The sequence below is a fragment of the Gossypium hirsutum genome, chromosome A02 (assembly GCF_007990345.1).
Source record: "Gossypium hirsutum isolate 1008001.06 chromosome A02, Gossypium_hirsutum_v2.1, whole genome shotgun sequence".
NCBI lineage: Eukaryota > Viridiplantae > Streptophyta > Magnoliopsida > Malvales > Malvaceae > Gossypium > Gossypium hirsutum.
In genome coordinates, this window is record NC_053425.1 from 89,469,451 (window position 1) to 89,493,025 (window position 23,575).

The following is a 23,575-nucleotide window of genomic DNA, read 5'->3' on the forward strand; positions in this document are numbered from 1 at the left end:
TTCAATGGGTTCGTCAGGATGTAGACGAAGATATTTACGATTTATGATGTAGTAAGATTTTATGATTTTTTATTTATATGTAATGTTACAATATTAACATTGGTCATGTTATATAATTTAACTATTTTATATTTACTATTGTTGTTATTTCTTACTAAAATTTTATCTATTTTATGTGTTACAGGAAAAATGCCTAGAAAAAGATTAAGAGATCTTAGTATTGTACAGAATACTACAAATTCAGAAGAAGTAAGTACTGAACAGCAGACAGTTGTTGGATCTTCAAGCGTGCCGGAGACACTTGACGAGTCTGTGGAAATTCAAAGTAATGTTAAGTTTATTTTACAAATTGTATTAAATTTTATTACTGATTTATTTTTAAATTTCAATATAGTAATAATTTATTATTTTTCAGCTGAAAATGGTGGGACGCGCAGAGGTCGAGGACGTACGCTCCTAACAGATTTATATAACTTAAATTCTGTCGAGCGTGTCAAAGTAACTAGAAATAGCCATGGTCAGCCTGTTGGACAAGAAGCTCGACTTTTAGCAGGCTATTTGGGCATTATCGTACGAAATGCCAATATGTTGCCCATCAACTACGAATCATGGCATAACATGCCTGATAGCAATAAAAATCAAGTTCTCTCTAATATTAAGGTAACAAAACGTTAATGTAATTATAATACTTTTGTTTAAGTTTCATTTATATTTACTTCCTAAACTTGTGTTTTTTAGGATAGGTTTGCTTTAGAGGTCTCTGATGCCTATATCAAGAAGGCATTGGGTAAAAAATGGAGAGACAATAAAAGCATTTTGAAAAAAGAATATTTTAAAAAACCCATAAGCCTCGAAGAAAAATTGCAAAATGTCCCACCGGGAATGCTGAGGTACCAATGGGAAGATGCGGTTTGATTTTGGAATTCGAAAAAAGGTGAGGTATTATGTACTTGCAAACTCTTATAAATTTTTCGGTTTATATATAGTATTTACTATATACGTAATTATAATTTCATTATGTAGGACCGTGAGCGAGTTGGAACAAGCAGCAGGCAAAAACAAAAATTTACGCACACGGCAGGGTCGAAAAGTTTTGCTTGTGTAGCTCAGGCCGAGGTACTATGGATTTATTAAATCTGTCAAGTATTAATAAATTTTTACTATTAAATAATATTTTTACTACTATATTGTAGGAAGCCTCGTCTGGTCAAAAAGTTGGACGCCTTCAACTTTTTGACATTACGCACAGGAAAAAAGATGGAACTCCGATGTCATCTGAGGCTGCAGAAATTATGGTATATTTAGCAAATAAAAATTGATTCATTATAAATATTTATAATATTTAATTATAATGTTTTAATTCGTCGTTTTTATTAGTGTAATTTAAATAATGTTATGTTGTATTCCTTTTTATTGTATATTTCGTTTCTAACTCTTTAACTGATTTATTAGGAGAAACTAAAAGATAAGAAGGCAGAGTATGAAGCGACTGCTTCGACTGATAGTTCTGTTAATTTTGAGGATATTGATAACAGAATTATTAATGAAGTTTTGGGTCCTGAAAGGTATGGTCGGGTTAGATTTCAAGGATCTGGTGTTAACCCGACCCAATATTTTGGATCCACCTCGCACCAATACATGCCTTCCGGGAGTCAAAATCAAGCTAAAGTTTAGAGGTTAAAAGATCAGATAGTTCAGATACAAGCTAGCACAGATGAGCAAATTTCTCAACTTAGAGCGGAGGCAGCAGCGAGGGAGGCTGAGGCAGCAGCGAGGGAGGTGGAGCAGAACAGGAAATACAATGAACTCCAGCAGCAGCTTCAGTCTATGATGACTATGTTCCACCAATTTCAAAATCCGCCATCATAGACATGTTTTCTTGTAACTTTTAACATTATTTTAAGAATATTTTGAATATTCATTTCCAATTTATATAATATATTTTTCGTATAATTTTATATTATTTAAATTTGCGTCTTTTGGTTGGGTTGGATTTCATGGTATATTTGCTGTTTTTTATTGAATTTCTTGCAGGAGGGTTGGATATAGGTGTAAAAATACATATTGCAAAACTGGGCAAATTAGCGGCGTTTTTTTACAAAAGCACCGCTAAAAGTACAGGTCTATAGCGGCGTTTTTTATAAAAGCGCCGCTAAAGTTCTTGGTCTATAGCGGCGTTTTTTAAAAAAGCGCCGCTAAAGGTTCTAGTCTTTAGCGGCGCTTTTATAAAAAACGCCGCTAAAGGTCCTGGTCTTTGGCGGCATTTTTTTAAGAGTGCCGCTAAAGGTCCTGGTCTTTAGCGATGTTTTTTAGAAAAAAACGCCGCGAAATTTTGTGGCGCTGCATATAGTGACGTTTTTTGCGGCGCTTGAAACGTAGCTAAAGGCAAAAAAAACGCCGCTAAAAGTCTGTTTTCCTGTAGTGTACATAGGTAGAAATAACTAAAAATTTTAATGAAAGGCATTTTAGTAAAGTGTCAAATAAAAGAATTAAAAAGGGAAAAAGATGGCAAAAATCATCTTCTTCCTTAGGCCGAATGTCAAGGGTTCTCCATAGCTAGGGTTTGTTTCAAGCTCCAAAGCTCTGTAGTAAGTGGTTTCAAGCTTCCAAGCCCCATTTTTAATGTTCTTTACATTTTTAGAGTCCCGATAACTTGATTAAGCTTATTCTAGCAATAATTTAACCTAGGGTTTATATTTGGAAAAATACCCATAGGTGAAATGTGTTTATTTTGATGTTTTATGGTACAATATGAAGCTTGAAATTGTGTTAAACAACTTTTTCTAAGCTATTTTACGTGAAAACGAGTAAAACGACATAATCGGTAAAAATACCTAATGTTCATAAGTACATGCTAGAGTGAAAATTTGATGTTGCCATAGAAGGGGAAAATGGTTAGAATGTCATAGAACATAAGAAAATAGGATGAATTTTAATTTCCAAGCCTTGGGGTAAAAGTGTAAATATGTAAAAGTTTAAGGGCAAAAGTGTAATTTTGCCAAAGTTTGAGTCAAGGACTGTTTTAATAAATGTGAGAATTAAATAAGCTAAATTTTTTTATTATAGATCAAGAAGAACAAAATCCAGAGTTAGACTGGGGAAAGAAAAAGATAATGGACTAAATCGATATAGTTGATCGTATTTTGTTTCGAGGTAAGTTTGCGGTAAATAAATGTAATATTCTATTATTTTACATTAATGATGTTAATTTCCAGCATGTGTATAATTATTTTATGAAATTATTCAAAGAAGACTGAAGCATGAATTGACTGAGAAGTAATTTCAAGAAGTCTCGGTTGAACTTTAGGAATGTGTAGGATACAAATGTCATGACATTAGGGTTTAAGGATACTATGTATGACCATGCCAAGGCATGGCAATTGGTAAGGTTTCTAAGGCAGGGATACCATGTAAGACCATGTCAAGACATGGCATTGATAAGTTACTATAAGGCAAAAGGTCTCATGTAAGACCATGCCAAGGTATGGCATTGGTGAGTTCATAAGGCAAGGATACCATGTAAGACCATGTTGAGACATGCAAATTGTAAGTTTCAAAAGGATACCACGTAAAACCATGACAAGTCATGGCAATGGTAAGTTACTCGTGTATCCTTAGTCTTCCAAGTGTTTAACGAGAAAATGTAAAGAGAATATCAAGGTAAGGTAAGGTAAGACGAGTTATACTAAAAAGGTAAGACAAGTTCATGCTAGAAGAGCAAAGGTAAGTATATAATGTTCATGTATGCTTGATAAGGAAAAAGGTAAGTAAAATGTATTAATAAATTTGATTAATTAAGTAAGTCTTTAAGTAAGTGAGTAAGTGAAGAAGTTTAAAATATGTCTATGACAATTAATGAAGTTGCATTAAGTAGTATCATGCCAAGTAGTAAGATAATTCTTATGAATGTTGTTATTTATTTGCATGCAAACTTACTAAGCTTAATGCTGACCCCCTTTATTTTCCTTCTATTTATAGTTTTGTCAAGCTAACTTAGGGATCGTAAAGTACGTCGAAGGTCCAGACACACTATCACAAGGATTATTTTGGTATAGCTAGACATTTCATTTTGAGTATGGCATGTATAGCATCATAGCCATTTTGTGTGTATGATCTTATGATATGGCTAATGAATAGTATGTAAATGCTTGATAATGATTAGCTATTGGAATGGCTAATCAAGGACATGTTTGGTGTTATGTATGCCTAAATGCTAGTTATTCCATGGAAATCATGAAAAAGGTGAAATTAGCTTTAAAACAGTATAAAACAGCAATAATGACGTGAATTTGAAAAATCACTAAAAATAGTAGAAATGAATTTATATAGTGAATGAGATATATAATTAAATCTTTTTAAGTCTATTTTCATATAAAAGAAACAAAGTAAATAAAGGCGTTGTATTTTATGAGATATTTAAATTTTGGTGAGATAGGGTTAGAGTGATTTCTGAATCCCCTGTTCTGACTTTAGAAATTCACTAAAAATTGTACAAAAATAATTAGGATTTATACTTTAAATGTATATATTCCTTATTGAGTTTAATTTTAATAGAAATAAACTGCTATTTGAATTCTGTACAGAGAGAAAATTAATTCGTAGTGAACAGAGGTCAGAGCAGCCAAACATTGAAACAGGGGAAACTTTAACTAATAAACTGTACTAATTGGCTAGTCCAAAAATTCTTAAACAAATTTAGTAAGAAGATATATTAGTCTTGTTTCAGAGAAAATTTATGGATTTGAATTTTAAGATTCGTAACTCAAGTTATGATTTATTTAGTGATTATGACGCAGATGGACAATTTATTTATGAAAGATGAAATAAATTGTTTTAATTTGTTTAAGTGATCAGAAAATTTTTTTGATTCCGGTTTGTTCCCGAACCATTTCAATTTTATGTTTTAGGGTCTCAAGGACCCTTTTTAGGGACATATTGTATGAATGAAACTAAATTAATTTTAAAAACAAATTTTTATTCCCCGAATTAGTAAGCTAAGTCCGGTAAAGCCTCGAGCTCGACTCCTGCGGCGGTCTTAGGTAAGGTTGTTACATTTATTGGTATCAGAGCGAAGGTTTATCAGTTCTCGGAATATTTAGTATGAGTAAGAGTCTAGTTATACATGCCAAACTTATATGTTTATAGTGTGACGACTCCTGACGATTTTAAAATGTTTTCTTTTATTGTTATGGATCCCGAACAAGCTGGTGCAGATGATGTAGAGAGTAATACGCCCGCCCCTACAGAAGGGAAGGTGCCACCAGATCATAGTAAAAGGCCCATTACAATTACTAAGGGAGGAGGGGCTCGAAAAGCCTTCTTCCAAGCTATGAATAAATGGTTTGCCGAGTTCATTTGTACGAATCTGGCTGTTAGACCTCTACTCCCTCATGCACCCATGTAGCTCCCCCAATCACAGGTACAGTTATAAGAGAAAAGCCACCAGTTGATAAAATCATAAAATAAGGAGCCGAAGAGTTTCGAGCTACAAAAGATGATGATACAGAAAAGGCAAAATTTTGGCTCGAGAATACTATCAGAGCATTTGATGAGTTATCCTGCACACCTGAGGAATGTAGAAATGTGTTGTAACACTTCTTAGAGATTTGGCCTACCATTGGTGGAAGACACTTGTATCAGTTGTACCGAAAGAGAGAGTCACGTGGGATTTCTTTCAGGAGGAATTCCGTAAAACGTACAACAGTTAGAGGTTTATTAACCAAAAAAGAAAAGAGTTTCTAGAGTTGAAACAAGGCAATATGACAGTGACTGAATATGAGCGCGAGTTTGTTAGACTTAGCAATTATGCTCGAGAGTGTGTGTCTACAGAGGCTATTATGTGCAAAAATTTAAGGATAGGCTTAACGATGATACCCGATTGTCGGTTGGTGTCCTAGAAATAAAAGAGTTTGTTGTCCTAGTTGATAGAGCCTGTAAGGCAGATGAGCTGTTAAAAAGAAAGGGAAAAGTTGAAATTGAGACACAAGACATGAAGAAAAGACAAATGAGCAAGTCATTTCAGTCTACATCCAAGAGACCTAGAGAGTTCTCTACTAGATCTAATTTTTCAACTGGATATTCTAGCTGAAACAGAGGCAGAAGATTTATGAGTCCGAAAGCTCAGACCACTTCGATTGTAAGTGTTGGCAATGTTCAGCCTAATAGACCAGAGTGTCCCCGATATGGTCGACGTCACCCAGGTCAGTGTCGAGCAACTGAGACAGGTTGTTTCCGATGTGGTGCACTAGACCATTTTATTCGAGAGTGTCCCGAGATGATTAAAAGAGAAGCAATACTGAGTGTAAGACCAGGAAACACTCTTGTCAGAGGCAGACCACTGAGAAATCTGGGAACTGGGGCAAGTAATAGAGGTGTATCTAGAGATTCAGTAGTGAGGCTAGATGTTAGAGCACCTGTGAGGACCTATGCTATCCGTGCTCGCGAAGAGGCATCCTCCCCCGATGTGATTACGGGTACATTTTCTCTCCATGATACTAGAGTTATTGCTTTGATTGATCCGGGTTTGACCCATTCATATGTTTGCATGAAATAGATGCCTAGTATGAGTATGCCTATAGAATCTATAGAATTTGTGATTAAAGTATCGAATCCATTAGGCAAGCATATATTAGTAGATAAAGTATGTAGAAATTGCCCTTTGATGATTAGAGGTAACTATTTCCCGGTCGATCTCATGCTATTTTCATTTGATGAATTTGATGTGATTCTTGGTATGGATTGGTTGACTACACATGATGTGATAATGAATTGTGGAAAGAAATTCATTGAGTTGAAATGTGAAAATGGTGAAATTCTTCGGGTTAATTCAGAAGAGTCAGATAGTTCATTTGCCATGATTTATGTTATGTCTGCTCAAAAATGTTTGAGAAAAGGGTATGAAGCTTATTTTGCTTTTGTGTTGAACACTAAAGATCTAGAATTGAATCAGTGCCTATGGTATGTGAGTTTCCCGATGTGTTTTTGGAAGAACTACCAGGTATGCCTCCTGTTAGAGAAGTTGAGTTTGGTATTGAGTTGATTCCAGGTACCACACCCATTTCTATTACTCCTTATAGATTGGCCCCATTGGAATTGAAAGAATTGAAAGCTCGGCTGTAGGAATTAACAGATAAAGGCTTTTCAAGACCCAATAGTTCACCATGGGGTGCACCAGTGCTATTTGTGAAAAAAAAAGATGGATCAATGAGATTGTATATAGATTATCAACAGCTTAACAAGGTAACAGTAAAGAAATAGTGTCCACTGCCTAGAATTGATGATTTGTTTGATCAATTGAAGGGAGCCATTGTGTTCTCCAAGATATATTTGAGATCCGGATATTATCAGTTGCGAGTTAAAGAGCCAGATGTCCCGAAGACTACTTTTCAGACTAGGTATGGTCATTATGAGTTCTTTGTGATGCCATTTGGCTTAACTAATGCTCCTGCCATTTTCATGGACTTAATGAACCGAATTTTCAGACCGTACTTGGATAAGTTTGTAGGTGTGTTCATTGATGATATCTTGATTTATTCTCATGATGAGACTGAGCATGCAGAGCATTTGAGAACAGTTTTACAGATTCTGAGAGATAATCAATTGTATGCCAAGTTCAGCAAAAGTGAACTCGGACTCAACTCAACGAGTTCGGATGCCCAAACATCCTAGTGACATGTCACTTGTATCCTAATCTATTCATAAGGTTCAAACGGGCGTTTTCCTCGATCACACATCTTTGCCATCTTCCACGGAATATCGAAATTGATACTTCGGTGATAGTTCATACTCATCAAGTAATTCACATAATTACATATTATTCAACAATAATCACAAAACATAACATTTCATGATAATAATAAGCATCATATCATATAAACAACATTAAATTGCTTAAAAAGACAATTATGTTACTACATTTACACATGAACTTACCTCGTATGCGCAAATGGCTACTTTTACCATTTCGTCCATAACTTGGTATTTTCCCCATTTTAGCCCGAATTTTAGTTTTCCTTGCTCTATCATTTAAAATATAGTCTAATTAGGACTTACATTATTCAAATTGACCCAAAATCATATTTTGGAAAAATTACAATTTTGCCCCTAAACTTTTGCATATTTACACTTTTTCCCCAAAGCTCGTAAATTAAACTTCAGCCTATTTTCTTATGTTTTATGACATGCTGATCGTTTTTCCCTTCTATGGCAACATCAAATTCTCACTCTAACATGTACTTATGACTATTAGGTATTTTTACCGATTAAGCCCTTTTGCTCGTTTTCACTTAAAATCGAGTAGCACAAGTTGTCTAACATAATTTAAAACCTCATATTCTATCATAAAACACCAAAATACACAAATTTCACCTATGGGTATTTTTACAAATATGAACCCTAGGTTGAATTGTTGCTAGCATAAGCTTAATCGAGCTACTGGGACTCTAAAAACGTAAAAATCATTAAAAACGAGGCTAGAACGGACTTATAATCGAGCTTGGAAGCTTGAAAAACCCTAGCCATGGTTTCTCCTTGCTATATTCGACCATGGGGTTGAAGATGAGAAAAATTGGCTTTTAATTTTGTATTTTAATTCATTTTACCCCTAAATGACCAAAATGCCCTTACTACTAAACTTTCCAAAAATTCCATCCATGTCCAATTTTTGTCCATAGACTTAGAAATTGGTAAAATTTCTATTTAAGACCTCCTAATTAATATTTCAAAACAATTTCATACTAGAAACTTCTAGAATGCAAGTTTTACAAATTATTCGATTTAGTCCCTAATTTCAATTTAAGCACTTTATGCATAAAATTTCTTCACGAAATTTTCACACAATCATGAAATCATATCATAGACCTCAAAATAATCATAAAATAATTATTTCTATCTCAGATTTTGTGGTCACGAAACCACTATTCCGACTAGGCCCAAAATCAGGATATTACATGTATAGCAACTACTGAAGATTCTCCTTGGAAGCTAAATTTTGATAGGGCTTCTAATGCAGTTGGAAATGGAATTGGGGCAGTCTTGTATCCCCGAATGGCGATCATTACCCGTTCACATGCAAGTTGGACTTTGATTGCACAAACAATATGGCTGAGTATGAAGCATGCATCATGGGACTTCAAGCAGCTATAGAGCGAGGTATAAAAACCCTAGAAGTATATGGAGATTCTGCGTTGGTAATTTATCAGCTTAGAGGTGAATGGGAGACAAGGAACCCTAAACTAATCAATTATCAAAAGATAGTTTTAGGGTTACTTGAGGAGTTCGATGCCATCACCTTCAATTATCTCCCACGAGACGAAAATCAGATGCCAGATGCTTTAGCAACCTTGGCCTCAATGATTAAGGCGAATAAAGAGGAAGAGATGAGACCAATTCAAATGAGTGTCCACGAGGCTCCAGCTTATTGTTGTAACATTGAGAATGAAGAAAAGGACGATAACTCTTGGTATCAAGATATATTACGATATGTGAGAGATCATAAATACCCTGAACAGGCCAATTAATATGACAAACGAACTTTGAGAAGGTTAGCTTGCGACTATGTCTTGGACGGGGATATCCTGTACAAGAGAAGGAAAGACCAAGTACTTTTGAGATGTGTCGATACTGTGGAAGCTAAGCTAATTTTAGAAGAAGTTCATGAAGGTGTATGTGGGACGCATGCAAATGGATTCACGATGGCAAGGCAAATCATGAGGTTTCGCTATTATTGGGCCACTATGGAAAGGGACTGTATCAACTATACCAAGAAATGCCATAAGTGTCATATTTATGGGGACAAAATTCATATACCACCTTCACCTTTGCATGTTATGACTTCTCCATGGCCCTTCTCCATGTGGGGGATGGATGTCATTGGACCAATATCACCGAAAGCTTCGAATGGACATCGGTTTATCTTCGTGGTAATTAACTACTTTACAAAATGGGTAATGCGAATGTTACTAAGTCAGCTATGAGTCGATTCTTAAAGAAAGAGATCATTTGTCAGTATGGAATGCCTGAGAAGATCATATCTGATAATGCATTGAACTTGAACAACAAAACGATAGCAGAGGTTTGCGACCAGTTCAAGATCAAGCATCACAATTCTTCTCCCTATCGTCCAAAAATGAATGGGGTGGTGGAAGCCACCAATAAGAACATTAAGAAAATAGTGGGAAAGATGACTGAGACCTATAGAGATTGGCATGAGAAGTTACCGTTTGCACTCCTAGCCTATCGAACATCTGTCAGAACCTCTACTAGGGCAAACCCATTCTCGTTAGTTTATGGGATGGAAGCAGTGTTACCTATTTAAGTAGAAATACCTTCTCTTCGAATTTTGATAGAGATAAGGTTGAATGAAGCTGAATGGGTTCAATCCCGATATGACCAGTTGAACTTGATTGAGGAAAAGAGGCTAAGAGCCATTCGACATGGTTAGATGTATCAGAAGCGAATGATGCAAGCTTATGATAAGAAAGTTCGACCAAGAGAATTCCACGAAGGAAACCTAGTACTGAAAAAGATCCTTCCTATTCAAAAAGACTTTAGGGGGAAATGGATGCCGAATTGGGAGGGGCCGTACGTCGTGAAGAAAGCTTTCTCTGGTGGTGCTTTAATCTTAACAGAGATGGATGCGAAAAGTTTACACAACTCAGTGAACTCAGAATCAGTTAAAAAATACTTTGTCTAAAGGAGAAGAGAATCCAAGGTGAAAACCCACAAAGGGCGCTTTGAGGTTTCGAAAATCAAAAAAAAAAGAGAAAAAAGAGAAAAATAGAGAGGCCAAGGTAAAAACCCGCAAAGGGCGCTTTGTGACCAAAAGGGTTTTGAGTTGAAAACTCGAAGGGGCGACTCAAATTTTGAAACATCCGATAATCTTACTCAAAAAAGAGCGAAGAACGTTGCATACTGGGGCATCCACAGAGTACTTTGAATCTTTTAAACACATGCCTTCATGAAGTTGATGTATAAATGTTCAAGCGGCGACATCTAGGGCATCTAATTTTTGGCCTATTTGTTATCTTTAGAGTTTTTTCTCTCTTCTCAAAGATAGGCTTTCAGATTAATTTCCTTTGTATCTTTTTCGATAATTCATTCAAATCCAATTATTCTTAGAGATTTATTTATCTTCCATTATTCTTTAAGTATGTTGCATTGAAATAATGATAGATGAATTAAATATGTTCACAAATGAAGTTTTGCGCATTACTCTGGAATTTCTAGATAATACAAGAAACTAAAACAGGACAATTGCTCGAGAAATTCACATAAGTAAGGGATGAAGGAACTCGAGGAATTTCTTTTTTCCATTCCAAAAAGAAAATGGACAAAGCCAATGATTCAATTCTAAGGAAAGATTATCTTACAGACATCCTCAGTGGATCATAGCATTTGAGGAAGGTACAGGCCTACAAGCTGAGCAAGAATAATACTTTGAGAAAAGAAAAGACAAATGAAGGAATGAGTGGTGACGTTTAGGATAGGGGTCATATTCACAACATTTTGCATCATAACATGTTTAATTAGGAATATTCGACTCACTTCGATCATAGCATCCTAATTATCAGGCATAATCATTCTACAGGTTATCAAAGACGACGTGCCTTAATCCCCTAAGCAGTAGTGTAATAAGCCGTAGCACAGCAGATCTGGCTGAAGCAAGATCCAAGATGGTTTGGCATCCTTGTGCTTACAAGGAACAAATCGAAGACATAGCTGATTTAGCTTTCACGTGCTTACGATGAAGCAAATCTAAGATGATTTGGCATCTCTGTATTGTTAGAGAACAAATCGAAGTTTGGCATCTCCATATTCGACGGAGAGCAGACACATAGCAGATCTAACCTTCAGATGATTAGACTGAAGCAGATCCAAGATGGTTTGGTATCCTTGTGCTTACAATGAGCAAATCGAAGACATAGCTGATTTAGCTTTTGCATTCTTACGCAGAAGCAAGTCTAAGATGATTTGGCATCTCTGTATTGTTAGAGAACAAATCGAAGTTTGGCGTCTCCATATTCGACGGAGAGCAGACACATAGCAGATCTAACCTTCAGATGATTAGACTGAAGTAGATCCAAGATGGTTTGGTATCCTTGTGCTTACAAGGAGCAAATCGAAGACATAGCTGATTTAGCTTTCGCGTTCTTACGCAGAAGCAAGTCTAAGATGATTTGGCATCTCTGTATTGTCAGAGAAAAAATCGAATTTTGGCATCTCCATATTCGACGGAGGGCAGACACATAGTAGATCTAACCTTCAGATGATTAGACTGAAGCAGATCCAAGATGGTTTGGTATCCTTGTGCTTACAAGGAGCAAATCGAAGACATAGCGGATTTAGCTTTCACGTGCTTACGCTGAAGCAAGTCTAAGATGATTTGGCATCTCTGTATTTTCAGAGAACAAATCGAAGTTTGGCGTCTCCATATTAGACGGAGGGCAGTGACATAGCAGATTTAACCTTCAGATGATTACGCTGAAGCAAATCTAAGATGATTTGGCATCTATGTATTGTCAGAGAACAAATCGAAGAAGCAGATTTGGCGTCTCTATGTTTGGCGGAGAGCAGATCGAAGATATCAACATGACAGTCATAAGTTTATAAGAAGCAGATTGAAGACCATGATTTGATAAGACCGGTCAAATTTGGTCTTTCTATGAGTCTTTGCTCGATTCTCGTCACACAGTAATGAGCAAAGAGGGGTAGCTATAGTAGTCCAAATTTAACCAGGCTTAAACAGAAGAAAATAAATGGGCAAATAAATATTAATTTATTAAGAGTCCATTTACAAAGCACCAGAATACAACAGACCCCAAACATTTAATCCGGTCGCTACCCGTGTACCCATTTACATCCGAAGCCCAAATACCTAAACACTAGTGGCCCAAGTACTTAAAACCCAGCAACCCACTTGCACCCGTGACCCAATTACATTACACGGCAGTTTTAACCCATCTACCAGACTAGCCCAAATTTAAAATAGCCCAAAAGGCCCAAAAGACTTAAGGGAAGCAGGAAACCCTAGGGTTTCCTAAACACTATGGCGCCGTAATAGGTTCTAGAGGATTTAGGGAGCGTCTATTTAGTCCCCGAAATCAAGGCCGCCATTAATGCGCTATCCCGAGGGCCTTCAATGCCCACCAGTGCCCCGGTCACCAGTCGTCCCTCTATCCAGCCCTGAATCGCATCACGAACAGCACGACCATCACCGAGATCTTCGGGGTACCTGCAAAATGGAAAAGGAAACACAGAAGATACGAAAAAGCAAAGCAAGAAAAAGGAAACTAAAGCAAAGGAATCTCAGCAGATCACGGTTAAAGATACGGTGGATACAGCAGACAAGAAATGGAAAGAAATCGAAGATTTCTTTCCCAGCTTATGTAATGAAACACTGGCTATAAAGCCATCTTTTGTAACCTATAAAAGGGGATCCTTTTTTAGAAAAAAAAACATACACATAGAGAGAAACAGACCATAAAGATATTGTACTCGAAATATTTTTGCAATAATATATCAGAAGGATTTCGAGAGAAACGAAGGTGATCTATTGTTTCTACTCTTATTTCATTGCTTTATTGTAAATAACTTATATATAATACATTAAAATAGAGGAGAGAAAGATACCTTCGAGATTAGCCGAGAAAAGCAAAGCTTTTCAGTTCCTGACCGCCGTGTGTGGTGGAGTTGGTGACAGCGTGTGAGGCTGAGCACGGAGGTCCGATAAACGGAGCAGACTGGCCTAAGGTCGGAGCTCAGAGGGCTGGGAAGAATTTCAGAGGATTTCTCTCGTTTTTTTTCTAAACCAGGTGCTAAATGATTCTGAAGCTTAACATTTGGCTTATATAGCCTCAACAAAACGACATCGTTTCTGCTTAATCTAATAAGCCCAAAACGGTGTCGTTCTAAAGCTTCCAAGGTCCGCGTGTTGACCCGATTACCTAGGGAGGATCCGCGTGTTTTCGCAAAGTGGGTTAATTGCCCAATTGGCCCTCTCGTTTTTTAATTTTTATAATTTCATCTTATATATTTTTAATTTAGCCCTAATTATTTAATTTTGTTTCAATTTAGTCCCCTCGTTGTTTTTAAAACAGTATTCGGAAAACGGTGTCGTTTAGGATTAGGGCAAATTGCCTAGTGAGTCCTCTGAATTTAACGCGCATTTCAAATCAGGCCCAGAATTTATTTTTTTATTATTTTGCAAATTAACCTTAGATTTTCTAATTAAATTCAAGTTTAATCCTTTTTATATTTTAATTTACTTTAAATACTTTATATATTTTTTTATAAATATTAGCTATACATATTATTATTATTTTCCATTATTTTTTATCATATATTTTATCTATAAATTATATAATATTGTATATCTTATTTTATATATTTCTTTATATATATTTTTAAAAATTGTATTATTATTTACTAGATTTGTAAATGGCAAATAAATTTTTAAAAAAATTATTAATAAATAATAGTATATATTATCCTTATTTATAATAGTATTCATATTCCATTTGTATATATTACACCTTTTCTTTATATATTTATATATCATTTATTTTATAATATTCTTATGAAAATTACTCATATCCTATTTATTGTTTTATATTTTACCTATAATATGGGCTATACATTATATTTTTAAATTCTATTATATGTTATACATTTTTATATACTATGTCCCTATATGTAAAATATTTCTTACTCTATTATTATTATACGTATACCATATTATATTTTGTTATGATTATTTATGAATTTTTATTACATACTATATTTTTATTATTCAATATTCCTTATAATATCTATCTTTCTTATATATTTTTTATTATATATTATTTATTTTGTACTAATTATTTTACCATATTTTTATATGCAAAATACTTATTATATTCTTATTATTTTATATTATATTTCCTTATATTTTATTCATATTATATTATTATATATAACTCATTTTAAACATTTTTAATTTAGATTTTAGGTATTTCTTTATCAATAATTACTCACTTTATTTTTATTTTAATATATATTATATTATGTCAATATATTAGATGTTGGTCTCATAATTAAATGTTGAGTGCTTGACTTATTATTATTTTTATTGTATTTTTATATATATGTGTCAAATTGCATATCATGCATCATTTTTATTATCAATATGTTTAAATATATGATGAATTACATGTTTATCTATTTTTACCTATTCTTCTTAAATATTTATTGTGTTTTATGTATATTTTACTTATTTAAAATTTGTCATATTTCTTATATGTATATGTTAGTTAATGTATGATATTCATGCTATTGTGCTTTTACTATAACATGTTATCTCGTATGTTATGTTAATATACTCCTTCATGCATCAATCTTAAAATACAAGACTCTAAAGTTTTCAAAAAAAATAAAGGCAATGCTTGGTGTTTGGAAATTTCGAGAAAAATAGTGCCCTAACTTATTGGGTTGCAACTTTTCTCGTTGAGTTCGAATAGTCAAGCACCTTTCTAAGTTTTTAAGGTTTTCTAAGGGCAAGCAACTGTCTCGGAATTTCAAGGCGTTGTGTCCTAACTTACTGGATATGGTGTTTCATTGTTTTGAGATAGGGATTTCCAACAAGGCTAACTTAGTGTCAGATATCTTAGAAATATTGTGTCCTAACTTATTGGATGTAATATTTTGATTTATTTGATACAAGTGAACCCTAATTTTCAAAGTCAAAAATATTAAAAGAGGATTGCATCTTAAAATTTTTAAATTTCCGACATTAAAGACAATTGATAATCAATTAGGTACCAATTTTTGGGCGTTACGAGGGTGCTAACCCTTCCTCGTACGTAACCGGCTCCCGAACCTGTTTTCTGATTTCGTAGACCAAAACTAATGATTTTTTTAAACAAAATGTTTTAAAAGGTGATCCAAACACACCTAAAAAGGTTGGTGGCGACTCCCGTTTTCATTTTTCCTTAAAGTCGATTCCCATTTTCCAAAACCCAATTTTAAAAATGGTTTCGACAGCTTGGCGACTCCGCTGGGGGACTCAAGAGAGCCAAGCCGTATAGTTGATTACCCTTTTGTCCTAATGTCGGAAATTTAGAAAATTTTGAAATTCAATCCTTTTGCATTACATGTGTTATTGCATGTGTCGCTAAATTATGATGTGCATTGCATTTGCATGACCGTTGTGGTCGCACCCTTAAGTGGGAGTGAGAAACTACCCCTTTGTGAGATTTTTGCCTCCGTGTAGGATAGTGGATCACTTTCGGGATACATCCATACCTATGGTTTCGTGAGATTTTCATCTCCGTGTAAGCATTTAATAAGCTCGTATAACAGAAAATAAACTTACCGGTCATTTAAACACACAATCACTATGAGCCATGTTATCCATCAATTATAATTAAATTCTCCCCTAAACACATGCACTCAATGAACAAGTTAGTCACATAATTTTCAAGATCCATGGATGATCTCATCACATCATATACATTTTCAAATTCATGCTTCTCATGTCATTTGCAATTATTTTATCCAATGAATCACTGAATTTTCGATGGATTTTCATCAAGTAGTACACTATAGGTGTACAATTTCATTATCCGTCAATTCATATCTAGTAGTACCTTTTAGGTACATTCTCGAGTACCATTTCTTACAGTAGAATTACTAGTCCAGGCTAAAATCTTTACATGACAAAGAATTCCCTATAGAGTCTAATCTAGGTTACCAATCAAGGCTAAATCCAGTCAATTAGGATTACCAATCCTGGCTGAATCCTAATTGAAACATAAGATCAATAGGCTCATTCAGGATTACCAGTTCCGGCTAAATCCGTTCTATATTGAGTTCTATGGATTACCTGTCTGGGTTAAATCCTTTCTGCAACACATGCAGGATCTCATATCAAGTAAGAAATGACTTTCCATCGGAATTCAGCATTCGAACAGATTATAATTCATTTCAATCAAATCTTAGGATTTTGGATATTTCATACAATTCAATAATTACACATTACACATTCTATTCCACACGACAATAAAATCAACATACATATATATATATGTGTGTGTGACCGATTAAGCATACGAACTTACCTGTACGATGTCATGGGTTTGGATTTTGACTATTCTAAAACCTTTTGTTTTCCACGGTCTACCTCCGAAATTGGCCTTTTCGAATCTATATAAGCAAATTAAATTATCAATACATCACATTCTTGAATTTCAGTCTGAAAACCTATTTTATGGCAAAATTACCTTTTTACCCCTAACTTTACGCATTTTACACTTTGGTCCCTAAGCTCGTAAAATGAAATGCATGCAATTTCTTGGTTACCCAAGCCTAGCTAACCCTATACCATGCTCATATCAGCCCACATTTTCCTTTATTTCACTTTTCTACCACCCACTATTACATCTTTTACAACTTAGTCCTTTTTAGGTGTTTTCATGGAAAATCACTTGACAAAAGATGTTTATCATACATCAAACTTTCACATTTCTCCATTAAACACCAAAATACAAATATGTCATAGATGGGTAAATTTTTTACCATGAACCTTAGCTTAAAATAATGGTAGAAATGGCTAGAACATGCTTCAAGAATCTCAAAAATATAAAGAACATCAAAAACGGGGCTAGGGAGCACTTAAAATCAAGCTTGAAATGTTGAAGAAAACCCTAGCTATGGCCATTGGGATTTTTGACACTACCTTGAAGAAGATGGACAAGATTTTCACTTCTTTTTCCCTTTTATTTCTTTAGTTTACCAAATGACCAAAATGCCCTTAAGGCCTTTCTTTAATATTTTACCCATGCATGCCCATTTTTGTCCAAATTTTTAGAACTTGGTCAATTTACTATTTAAAGACCTCTAATTTATAATCCAACTCAATTTCATGCTAAAAGCTTCTAGAATGCAAGTTTTGCAACTTATTCAATTTAGTCCTTAATGTCAAATTGAGTACCTTAGGCATAAAATTTCTATTCCAGATTTATGGTCTCGAAACCACTATTTCGACTAGGCCCTAAATCAGGATGTTACAATTCTCCCCCTCTTTAGGGATTTTCGTCCCCAAAAATCTTACCAATGAAAAGGTTAAGATATCGGTTTCTTATAGTTTCTTCGGGCTCCCATGTAGCCTCTTCATGTAACACCCCTTAACCGTGTCCTACGCCGGGACAGGGTACAAGGCATTACCAGACTTAAACATAAATAATCATGCAAATCGGACCATAAAATTTCATTCATATTTTAAAACATTCAATCACATGCACGTAGTTCCTTATTTGGGTTTACAAAGCCCAAAACATACTTTAGAAAGGGTTCGGGACTAAATCGAGAACTTTGGAAAGCTCTGGGAAAAACATAGAATTTTTTCCCATGAAACAGGGCCACACGCCCGTGTGGACACAAGGGCATGCCCATGTGCCATCAACATGCCCGTGTCCTCAGACCGTGTATCTATTTATGACGTCAACAGATAAATTGAACAATACGGCCAGGCCACATGCTCGTGTCACCAAGCCGTGTCCCTCACACAGTTCAGACACACGGTTGTAACTCATCCCCATGTAGTTAACTCTTAGGCTATTTTCTAAGCCGTTTTTTCACCCTTACATGCACACACATATACATGGATCTAATGGCATTCAACATTCTCAATTATGATACAAACATATCATTTACCTATCAACATGCATGTATTACACATTCTCACATTAAACCAAGACTAGTCATACCATAGTTATCTTTGTGCCAATTTATTTCAACTTATCATCAAACTTCCATGTTCAAAGCATTATTATTTTATCTCTATATTACACATTTAACTCATGGTCATAAAACATGCATTTAACACACATGACATATTGCCAACCATGCATGACAAACAAACATAATCATATCTTCACATCATAACCAATAAATCATAACTTGACTAGCTATACTTACAAGCCATAATCAATATGAGCCACATCTCATGGTCATATACAATAGCTCAAAGTTGGCCAATACTTTGGCTAAATCATAATAACACATGTTATAGAACTAGATCCCTATACATGCCACTCACTTGGTATTTCTAAAATATGTATCAATACTCCAAAGGTATTGGCTTGATAGTGTGATGCTGCCTCCGACGATCACCAACCCCGAGCTGACCTGACAACACTAAAAGAAATGGAAATGAGGGAGTAAGCTTTACGCTTAGTAAGATCGCATTAAAAATAATAAGCAATGTATTAACATGATGTTTTCAATTCCTCTCTATTTATTCAAAGTCCAATTAAGTTGTTTTCTCAAATCACGGTCACTAAATTATTTATATCTGGAGCTACGAGACTTCAAATTGAGAACCGCTAATTTTTCCAGAAACTAGACTTACATATCTTCTTACTAAATTTTTTTTAGAATTTTTGGTTTAGCCAATAAGTACAGTTTATTATTCAAAGTATCCCCTATTTTGCTATTTAATAGCTTCGACCTTTCTTCACTAAAATTTATTTATCTCATAGTACGGGACTCGGATGATGCTCCCGTCTATTTATCTTGAAAATAGACTCATTAAGGATTTTAATCATGAATTTATAACCCATGATTATTTTCATACAATTTTTAATGATTTTCCAAATTTAAGATAGGGGAGTTTGAGATCACTCTGACCCTGTTTCACAAATATTCAAATATCTCATAATAGGAGATTTCTTTACTTACATCATTTCCTTTATAAGAAACTATACTCGATAAGCTTTAATTTTACTTTTTGTTCAGCCTTTAATTCGACTTCCACAATTTTTGGTGGATTTTCAAAGTAGGACAACTGCTACTGTCCAAACTATTTTAGTACAATATAATGATACCATCACAAGATTTTTATGAAATTACTCTCATAAGTATCACTTATTCATTTTCATTCTTATCACAAGTCCATGGGTTTCGAGTACTTACTTGTGCTATCATTTAGCACAACACTCGTCCAAATGTGGCAATTCATATACATCATAACAATATCATATAACATAAATGAGTTTATCATGGCAAGAACTTTTTTATTTCATTTCTTATATTAATCTCGTTGAATTTCTCGAAATCTCGATGGTTATCTCATTCACCGTCAATTCATACAAGTGATTATTTCAAGTACACACATCTACGAACCTCGCTCTTACAGCGGGCTTACAAGTCCAGGCTAAATCCCCCGCAGCGATAATTACCCTTATAAGTTCGGATCTAAATTACCAGTCCAGGCTAAATTCAGATCCTAATCGAATTACCCGTCTGGGGTAAATCCATTTCAGCACACAAATTCTTTGGGAGGCTAGATCACTTTACGAATTAATGTCTGTCAATTCGTATTTTCCCTTTCTAAAAAGCACAGTCCCACGAACCTCCTTTCTTACAGCGAGATTACCAGTCTGGGCTAAATCCCCTGTAATACAAACTCATAGAGTATCGTTAGGATTACTAGCCTAGGCTAAATCCCCTGCAACGACATATACTCTAATGAGCTTAGATCTGAATTACCAGTCCAGGCTAAATTCAAGACCTAATTCAGATTACCCATCCGGGCTAAATCCGTTTACACATATTCTTCGGGAGGGCTATATAGAGATTGGATCGCCCATCCGGGCTAGATTCTTTTTACCATCAATTCCTTTTCAAGAATCCATCGAATATCCTATTTTATTCAACTGAGATTTTTCTTCCTCTTATTATCAATCATGTCAATGTTTCATAAATTTTCATACATTGAGCATTCAAATCATATTCTTATTAAGCAATTAACATACCTCACACATTGTATTTACTTGCAAATGGACTTACCTTCCTTTTCACTCTTTCACAAGTTATACAACTTAATAAAACATCATGTTATATCAAATTCTCAATATATTCAGCTATTATAAAGCAAGCCATCAATGATTAAACCATCCAACATTCCATGTGCTACTAGTCATATATCATTGTTCTTATAAATTTTATATACCATTCTTTCATCACTTTTCAATATATTAAACCATGCCGTTTGTGTAATAATAATATAGAATTTTCAATTCAAACATAGCATTGCAATATTATTGACACACAAACTTACCTCGGCACCAAAATAGCAAAAAGGAACTTAACCGTCGATTTTCCATTTTCACCCGATCTAAGTCCAACCCTCATTTTCCTTAATCTATAAATCACATTTAGTCTAATTATTAGTCACAATATTTAATGTGATCCAAAAATCATATTTTGAAAAAATTACATTTTTGTCCCTAAACTTTGTCAAAATTTCACTTTTGCCTATAGGCTCGTAAAGTGATTTTTATTCAATTTTCTCACTCTATAGGCCTAGCCGAACCATTTTCATAACTATAGAAAACTACGATTCTCAGCAAAACACCCTTTTATACCATTTTTACAACTTTTACAAAATGGTCCTTTCAAACGTTTTCATCGAAAATCACTTAGCAAAAATTGTTTATTTAACACCCAACACTCATTTCTACTATTAGACATCAAAATGCATGCATGTCAGAAATGGGTCAATTTTTAAACATGAACCCTAGCTCAAATTAATGGTAGAAATAGATAGATATTGTTACGGGGATTGCAAAAACGTAAAAATCATTAAAAATGGGGCTAGAACAGACTTACAATCGAGCTTGAAAGCTTGAAAAACCCTAGACATGGTTTCTCCATGCAAGTTTCAGACAAGAGGTTGAAGATGGACAAAATTTGGCTTTTAATTTTGTTTTTAATTCATTTTAATAACTAAATGACCAAAATACCCTTAATGAAAAACTTTGAAAACATGCCTACCCATGTCCATTTTTGTCCACCAACTTAACCAATGGTCTAATACCATATAAGGATCTCTAATTTAAAATTTCATAACAATTGGACACCTCTAGCATGTAGAACTCAACTTTTGCTATTTTTACGATTTAATTCTTTTGACTAAATTGAGTGCCCAAACGTCAAAATTTTCGAATGAAATTTTTACAAAATCATTCTGTGAAATTTCAGACCATAAAAATATAATAAAAATAAAATTTTTCTCATCAGATTTGTGGTCCTGAAACCATTGTTCCGACTAGGCCCAAAATCGGGATGTTACACTTGAACTCCAAGCCTCTGCCCCCACAATACTTTCACAAGAGCAATATTCTTGTTTCTCAACTATTTGACCTCCCGTGTAGCATCCTGAAATAGGGCCTAGTCAGAACAGTGGTTTCGGAACAACAAATCCAACGTTGAAATATTTGTTTTATGATTTTTATGAGGACTAGAATATGAAAATATGCATGTGTTAAAGTTTCATGATGAAATTCTATGAGTAAGGTGTCCAATTGGAAAATAAGGACCAAATTGAATAAATTGTAAAACTTGGATTCTAGAAGAAATTTGCATGAAATTGCTTTAGATTATTAATTAGAAGGTCTTAAAGAGAAATTTTCCCAATTTCTAAGTTTTTGGACAAAAGTGGGCATGCATGGAAAATTTTGGAAGTTTAGTAAGGAGGGGCATTTTGGTCATTTGGTAATAAAATCAATAAAAAGGGAAAATTAAGGTAAAAATCAGCCATCTTCTCCCTTGTACCAGCCAAAATTCTCAAGCCCTCTATAGCTAGGGTTTTCAACATTTTCAAGCTCAATAGTAAGTGACTCCTAGCCCCGTTTTTAATGTTCTTTGTATTTTTGATATCCTCATACCCAGCTGCCTTCTTCGACATGATGCAAGAGGGACATGATAGTCATTTGTCTATTTATCCTAGAAGTACCAAAATTTACAATGATTTGAAGAAAATGTACTGGTGGAACGGCATGAAAAGAGACATCTCCGAATTTGTATCGAAATGCTTGATATGTCAGCAAGTCAAAGCTGAACATCAAGTACCTTCAGGTTTGTTACAGCCTATGATGGTCCCCCGAATGGAAGTGGGATAGAATTACTATGGACTTCGTGACAGGATTACCATTGACCCTGAAAAAGAAAGATGCCATATGGGTTGTGGTGGATAAGTTGACAAATTCGGTTCATTTTATCCTGGTAAGGACAGATTATTCACTTGATAAGTTGGCCGACTTGTATATAGTTGAGATTGTAAGATTACATGGGGTACCGCTATCGATTATTTCAGATAGAGACCCAAGATTCACTTCGAGATTCTAGAAGAAGCTACAAGAAGCCTTGGGTACTAGGTTGAGCTTTAGTATAGCTTTTCACCCACAAACTGATGGTCAGTCTGAGCGGATGATTTAGATTCTTGAGGATATGTTGCGATGTTACATCCTCGAATTTTAGGGCAGCTGGGAAAAATACCTACCATTGGTAGAGTCCGCCTACAACAACAGTTTTCAAGCGAGTTTGAAGATGGCGTCTTTTGAGGCCTTGTATGGCAGAAAGTGTCGAACTCTATTGTATTGGACAAAACTCAAAGAGAGTCAGATTCATGGAGTTGATCTGATCAAGGAAACTAAAGAAAAGGTTAAAGTGATACGTGACTGCTTAAAAGCGACGTTGGATAGGCAAAAGTCATATGTTGATCTGAAAAGAAAAGAGACAGAATTTCAAGTTGGAGATA

The 23,575-nt window shown here is 34.7% G+C and overlaps 1 long non-coding RNA gene across 1 annotated transcript; it reads left to right on the top strand.

Moving 5' to 3' along the window:
• The first annotated feature begins 710 nt into the window (after nucleotides 1-710).
• On the top strand, nucleotides 711-1,950 carry LOC107952623 (uncharacterized). The gene is made up of 4 exons (XR_001698866.2): nucleotides 711-939; nucleotides 1,024-1,116; nucleotides 1,194-1,295; nucleotides 1,453-1,950. It is a non-coding gene; the product is annotated as an uncharacterized lncRNA (long non-coding RNA).
• Nucleotides 1,951-23,575: the final 21,625 nt, after the last annotated feature.